The sequence below is a fragment of the Salvelinus alpinus genome, chromosome 9, assembly GCF_045679555.1.
Source record: "Salvelinus alpinus chromosome 9, SLU_Salpinus.1, whole genome shotgun sequence".
Classification (NCBI taxonomy): domain Eukaryota; kingdom Metazoa; phylum Chordata; class Actinopteri; order Salmoniformes; family Salmonidae; genus Salvelinus; species Salvelinus alpinus.
The window spans coordinates 773,671-781,337 of record NC_092094.1 but is presented as its reverse complement, the minus strand read 5'-3'; the positions used below and the strand labels follow the sequence as shown (position 1 = coordinate 781,337).

Sequence of the window (7,667 nt, the reverse complement as noted above, 5' to 3'; positions counted from 1 at the left end):
CAATCTGAGACTGACTGTATTTTTAATGGGAATACAATCTGAGACTGACTGTCTTTTTAATGGGAATACAATCTGAGACTGACTGTCTTTTTAATGGGAATACAATCTGAGACTGACTGTATTTTTAATGGGAATACAATCTGAGACTGACTGTCTTTTTAATGGGAATACAATCTGAGACTGACTGTCTTTTTAATGGGAATACAATCTGAGACTGACTGTCTTTTTAACGGGAATACAATCTGAGACTGACTGTATTTTTAATGGGAATACAATCTGAGACTGACTGTATTTTTAATGGGAATACAATCTGAGACTGACTGTCTTTTTAATGGGAATACAATCTGAGACTGACTGTCTTTTTAACGGGAATACAATCTGAGACTGACTGTATTTTTAATGGGAATACAATCTGAGACTGACTGTCTTTTTAATGGGAATACAATCTGAGACTGACTGTCTTTTTAATGGGAATACAATCTGAGACTGACTGTATTTTTAATGGGAATACAATCTGAGACTGACTGTCTTTTTAATGGGAATACAATCTGAGACTGACTGTCTTTTTAATGGGAATACAATCTGAGACTGACTGTATTTTTAATGGGAATACAATCTGAGACTGACTGTATTTTTAATGGGAATACAATCTGAGACTGACTGTCTTTTTAATGGGAATACAATCTGAGACTGACTGTTTTTTAATTTGAATACAATCTGAGACTGACTGTATTTTTTAATGGAAGACAAATCTGAGTTTTGGCCCGTCTTGCATGTTTTTATTTGGGGAGACCCCCTGGCCAGATCCTTTCAACCCTAAAATCACGTTGATCTCCTAGATATCCATACCATAGAGTGGGTATTACAACTGATGTCATTCTAATCGATGACGTACATTATCTATGTCTTGTAAATCATGACGTTAACAGAAACCGATAGGATCGTGTCCACACTGTGTGTGTTTTTCATGGAAACCCCCAGGGCCATAGCACATACCAGGACATGTGCTGTGTCATTGATTGTCAATACAGTGATTGGCCGTTGGCATGTGCACACTGACTGAATGAACTTTCACCCACAACAGTTGAGTAGGATTCAATAAACAGTCTAGCAGGAGCAGCAGTACAGTGCCATGCCTCTAGCTGTTCATTATGTATCTACTGAACTGGCCAAATTCCACAGAACATATTAGCAGGAAACCCCAGACCAGTTTTGTGCTAACCTTCCACTTTGTGTACTCTGTGAGGAGGATCTCAATTTGTTTTGTCCCTCGACTACTTGTGTCCTCCGTCCTTGCCTGCTTTTGAAAAATGTCAAAGGTAACGGAGGAGCGGAGTGCAAGGAGAGGAAACGTGGAAACAAATGCGCTTGTATGAAATGAGAATCTCCTTCTGTCATATGTTTGGCTTATGACACTGAGAACAAGGAGTGGAATATTAGCACAAACTGACTGGTACCCAGGCTAAGAATAAACACTACTTCTGGTTCTCCTGGCAGAGTTCTGTACTGGGTTTGGGAGATGATAATGGGTGCTGGACTGTCCCCCAGACAGGAGTGAATAGAAGCCAGCCCAGATCTTCACATGTCAGCCTCTGGCCCTGAACATTTCCTGGGAGTGGTGGGACAAAAAAAGCAACAAAAAAAAAAAAATCATATTTAAAGCAACAACAAAAAAAGCCTTTCTATCTCCTGGTGGAAGTCGCTTCATAACTTTAGGCCTTTTGATTCTGATACCTGCTATTCTGAAGGCATAATAGCACCATAGTGATTCTCCTCGAAGGACCAAACTGGTCCCAGTGTGTGTGTGTGTGAGAGGACCTCCGCACCAAACAGGCGTGCAGATCCTGTATGATAGAGTAGAGACAGGGAGTAGAGACCCTGTGTGATAGAGTAGAGACAGGGAGTAGAGACCCTGTGTGATAGAGTGCAGACAGGGAGTAAAGACCCTGTGTGATAGAGTGCAGACAGGGAGTAGAGACCCTGTGTGATAGGGTAGAGACAGGAAGTAAAGACCCTGTGTGATAGGGTAGAGACCCTGTGTGATAGGGTAGAGACAGGGAGTAGAGACCCTGTGTGATAGGGTAGAGACAGGGAGTAGAGACCCTGTGTGATAGGGTAGAGACAGGGAGTAGAGACCCTGTGTGATACGGTAGAGACAGGGAGTAGAGACCCTGTGTGATAGAGTAGAGACAGGGAGTAGAGACCCTGTGTGATAGAGTAGAGACAGGGAGTAGAGACCCTGTGTGATAGGGTAGAGACAGGGAGTAGAGACCCTGTGTGATACGGTAGAGACAGGGAGTAGAGACCCTGTGTGATAGAGTAGAGACAGGGAGTAGAGACCCTGTGTGATAGGGTAGAGACAGGGAGTAGAGACCCTGTGTGATAGAGTAGAGACAGGGAGTAGAGATCCTGTGTGATAGGGTAGAGACAGGGAGTAGAGACCCTGTGTGATAGAGTAGAGACAGGGAGTAGAGACCCTGTGTGATAGGGTAGAGACAGGGAGTAGAGACCCTGTGTGATAGGGTAGAGACAGGGAGTAGAGACCCTGTGTGATAGGGTAGAGACCCTGTGTGATAGGGTAGAGACCCTGTGTGATAGGGTAGAGACCCTGTGTGATAGGGTAGAGACAGGGAGTAGAGACCCTGTGTGATAGGGTAGAGACCCTGTGTGATAGGGTAGAGACCCTGTGTGATAGGGTAGAGACCCTGTGTGATAGGGTAGAGACAGGGAGTAGAGACCCTGTGTGATAGGGTAGAGACCCTGTGTGAAAGGGTAGAGACAGGGAGTAGAGACCCTTTGTGATACGGTAGAGACAGGGAGTAGAGACCCTGTGTGATAGGGTAGAGACAGGGAGTAGAGACCCTGTGTGATAGAGTAGAGACAGGGAGTAGAGACCCTGTGTGATAGGGTAGAGACCCTGTGTGATAGGGTAGAGACAGGGAGTAGAGACCCTGTGTGATAGAGTAGAGACAGGGAGTAGAGACCCTGTGTGATAGAGTAGAGACAGGGAGTAGAGACACTGTGTGATAGAGTAGAGACAGGGAGTAGAGACACTGTGTGATAGAGTAGAGACAGGGAGTAGAGACCCTGTGTGATAGAGTAGAGACATGGAGTAGAGACCCTGTGTGATAGGGTAGAGACATCTAGGAGCAACAATGACTCAGCCGTGAAGTGGTAGGCCACACAATCTCAGAGAACAGGACTGCCGAGTGCTGAAGCACGTAGCGTGTAAAAATCGTCTGTCCTCGGTTGCAACACTAACTACCGAGTTCTAAACTGCATCTGGAAGCAACGTCAGCACAAGAGCTGTTTGTCGGGAGCTTAATGAAATGGGTTTCCATGGCCGAGCAGCTGCACACAAGCCTAAGATCACCATGAGCAATGCCAAGCGTCGGCTGGAGTGGTGTAAAGCTCGCCGCCATTGGACTCTGGAGCAGTGGAAATACGTTCTCAGGAGTGATGAATCGCTCTTCACCATCTGACAGTCTGAAGGATAAATCTGGGTTTGGCGGATGCCGGGAGAAAACACAACCTGCCCCAATGCATAGTGCCAACTGTAAAGGTTGGTGGAGGAGCAATAATGGTCTGGGGCTGTTTTTCATGGTTCGGGCCCCTCAAGTGAAGGGAAATCTTACTGCTACAGCAGACAATGACATTCTAGATGATTCTGTGCTACTAACTTTGTGGCGACTTTGGGGAAGGCCCTTTCCTGTTTCAGCATGACAATGCCACCGTGCACTAAGCAAGGTCCATACAGAAATGGTTTGTCGAGATTGGTGTGGAAGAACTTGACTGGCCTGCACAGTGCCCTGACCTCAACCCCATCGTACACCTTTGGGATGAATTGGAACGCTGACTGCGAGCCAGGCCTAATCGCACAACATCGGTGCCCGACCTCACTAATGCTCTTGTGGCTGAATAGAAGTCCCAGCAGCAATGTTCCACCATCTAGTGGAAAGCCTTCCCAGAAGAGTGGAGGCTGTTATAGCAGCAAAGGGGGGACCAGTTCCACATTAAAGCCTTCCCAGAAGAGTGGAGGCTGTTATAGCAGCAATGTTCCCCCATCTAGTGGAAAGCCTTCCCAGAAGAGTGGAGGCTGTTATAGCAGCAAAGGGGGGACCAACTCCATATTAATGCCTTCCCAGAAGAGTGGAGGCTGTTATAGCAGCAAAGGGGGACCAACTCCATATTAATGCCTTCCCAGAAGAGTGGAGGCTGTTATAGCAGCAAAGGGGGGACCAACTCCATATTAATGCCTTCCCAGAAGAGTGGAGGCTGTTATAGCAGCAAAGGGGGGACCAACTCCACATTAAAGCCTTCCCAGAAGAGTGGAGGCTGTTATAGCAGCAATGTTCCCCCATCTAGTGGAAAGCCTTCCCAGAAGAGTGGAGGCTGTTATAGCAGCAAAGGGGGGACCAACTCCATATTAATGCCTTCCCAGAAGAGTGGAGGCTGTTATAGCAGCAAAGGGGGACCAACTCCATATTAATGCCTTCCCAGAAGAGTGGAGGCTGTTATAGCAGCAAAGGGGGGACCAACTCCATATTAATGCCTTCCCAGAAGAGTGGAGGCTGTTATAGCAGCAAAGGGGGGACCAGTTCCACATTAATGCCCATGATTTTGGATTGAGATGTTTGACGAGCAGGTGTCCACATACTTTTGGTCATGTAGTGTATCACTGTCATAGCAAGTTAAAGGTTTCTGTAACTGAGAATGTTGTTGCTGTTCAGGCTACTTGCACATATATTTCTGTATTTTAATAAAAACAGTTAATTTTGATACATTGATGTTTATGGTATTTTGTCATTCTTGCCCATCCTTGCACCCAGTTGACAAATGTTTTAAAAATGCCTTAAGTCCTCAATGGCACTGTCCATGCAGCGAACACACACTGGAATCATAATACCCATAAACAAGGAAATGTTTCCAATTGTTTTTCCACCATTCATTTTTCTCATAGGGAATTTTTCCTGCCAATGGCCTTATCATACAAGGCTCTACAGACAGATTTAAAAATACTAAGGCTATTTTTGCGTTGATGGTGTATGTATTGAAGCCAGGTGTAACCTAGTGGTTAGAGCTTTGGACTAGTAACTGTAAATGTTGCAAGATGGAATCCTCAAGCTGACAAGGTAAAACATCTGTCATACTGCCCTGAACCCACTGGTCCTAGGTGGGTGGGTCATTGTAAATATGAATTTGTTCTTAACTGACTTGCCTAGTTAAATAACATTTTTTAAAAGTGGTTCAACATTCAACAGCGTTTTGATTGACCACATAGAACAGCTTGTACAAGGCGACGGTCGGTGGAAGTCTGGCGCCACCAAGTGGACAATTATTTTAGTTCCCTTGTGGCAGCAGTGCTTCCAGAGATAGTCTATACAAATGGCCCGCCGAGACCTTGGGTGTTGTGGGGGGACCCTTCGCCTGGGGTCGAGGCCCCATTTCTTCTGTATCACCCCAGGGCATCCGTGACTACCATGGCCACTGCCTGGAGGGTGGTCTCTACTCGTGTCTCTACCAGCAGGTTGTGGGAGGGCCACAGTGCGTCCTTCAGACACGTGAGGGTGGGCCAGAGCTTGGTGGAGGCCTTCGGCCCACCCCATAACAGCACGAGCTGGGGCGTTAGGTCTTCCCCTGCTGGCAGACATGAGATCAGGGCCTGTTTTCTTCCACAGGTCCCTGGCGGGTCTCCCAGAGAACATATATTTTCTTTTGGAAAAGTTTTATTGTTGCATTTCCTTTGAAAACAGCTCATATATATTTTTGTACATCATTTTATACACATAAAAACGGCATTAAAGCATCAAAAACTATTTGAATTTGTTATGATTAAATGGGTGACTGACCACTATTTAGTGACATAGACATACTTGCTTAAACGTAATATCCATCATGATTCTAATAAAAGAACCATCCGGTTGAATTCGTCTGCTTTTTCTTTACAACGGCAGGGGGTGCACCGTTCCTGGAGGTACTGCAATACCAGGTCGATGCGTGGAGTGGACGGAGCAAGCCCCTATTCCATCTCCCTATTCCAAAAATCAATTTAATATATGGTCCCCAGATAGGGGACGTATCAGATATTAAACTGATAAGAACAGATACTACACTTGATCTTAGCCAAAAGGCCGAGAAGCGATACCGCAATGCTTTCGGGAGGAAGGTGCCGTTCTCAGACACGTCAAATCCGGAAACGCTTACAGCAAAATGAGCTCTGTAAACTTTACATCAAATATCAAAGATGACGATGCTGTTAAAAAATGGTGGCATAGATCGGGATTTGATCAACGTCGGGAAAAGACACTTTTCACGGATACAAAGTAACACATTGGTAGGATACAAAGTCACGCGGTCATCCGCCCTCCAATCGGAAACTAGACAAATCCTTATTGAGTTAAAACCAGATTTACAGCTAAATTGGAATCATAATCTATCAAATAGGGGTTGGATAAATAATTTGTAGATAATAAAACGGACATAACATTTGATCTTTTATAAAATATCTCAGGAAGCGTTGATGCCACAAGGGAATAAAACAAATTGTCCACTTGGTGGCGCCAGACTTCCACCGACCGTCGCCTTGTACAAGCTGTTCTATGTTGTCAATAAAATACACTTGAATGTTGAACCACTTGACTTCAATACATACTTCAATACATACAGAGCCTTGTATGATAAGGCCATTGTGAGGAGGCCTTTATAAAGTTGCCCTCCTAAATTACTCGAGGCCAAACTTCAACGATGTCCATGGCACTGGACTGCAGTGAGAGCTAGACCGACAGAGCGGCCTACGGAGTGGTCCCGGCCTGTGGTCCTGGCTGCCTAAATGTGTGCTCAACACAATAAACTTTTGCAAACATGACACTGTTCAGGCATACTTTTACAGTTAGGCTTACTCAGTCACTACAACAAACTTCATTCATATCATGCACATAAAATGCTATTTACACACAAAGTACTGTATATTGATGAATTAAAACTACACTGGTTTGATTCATCCTGAAAGTTAGGTTTAGGCTACTACATGATACTCACATTTTCACTATACCCATCATGAGGTTGCTACAACCTAGCCTATGAATGAAAGTTTACAACGTAGTTGCACAGGTTGAGAGACTTTTGAGTAATCAAGGTGACAGACATTGACACATTCAATACCACCTTGTTCAATCTTGCCTGCATCTAGCTGATCTAGAGTGTAATCATTAGTCCAACATTTGCAAATGAGAGTTTCCATTGGACAAATTCAGATATGTTTAACCCCGTTTGGTTCCGTTTTGCTTTCGTTTTAAGAAACCGTTTTCAACAGAATTGGCAGAATGAATACACCCCTGATCCCTTTCAAAACTGTCACATAAAAACAGCACGATCCCTTTGATCGTTGGATAATTCCTTCTGGCATTTACGCTAATTCCTTCTGGCATTTCGCTTGTGGACTTCAGTGCACAACACATCAGCTGTCTGTGACCAGGCGAAAAAAACTTTCCAAGCCAAAACTTCATATCATAACCACTAACTGCTACACACAGCCTACAATAGAGTACCACAGTATGAGTCATAATACCCATAACACCTAGCGGTCAAACAAGGAAATGGTTCCAAGAAATGGTTCCAAGTATTTCGGCAAGGTAATTTTCTTGCCTGCCGAAATTCTCCCCCCACTT

At 44.8% G+C, this 7,667-nt stretch overlaps 1 non-coding gene across 1 annotated transcript; it reads right to left on the bottom strand.

Moving 5' to 3' along the window:
• Window positions 1-5,952: 5,952 nt before the first annotated feature.
• Window positions 5,953-6,143, bottom strand: LOC139531206 (U2 spliceosomal RNA). The gene has a single exon (XR_011666305.1). It is a non-coding gene; the product is annotated as a U2 spliceosomal RNA (small nuclear RNA).
• Between the last annotated feature and the right edge of the window lie 1,524 nt (window positions 6,144-7,667).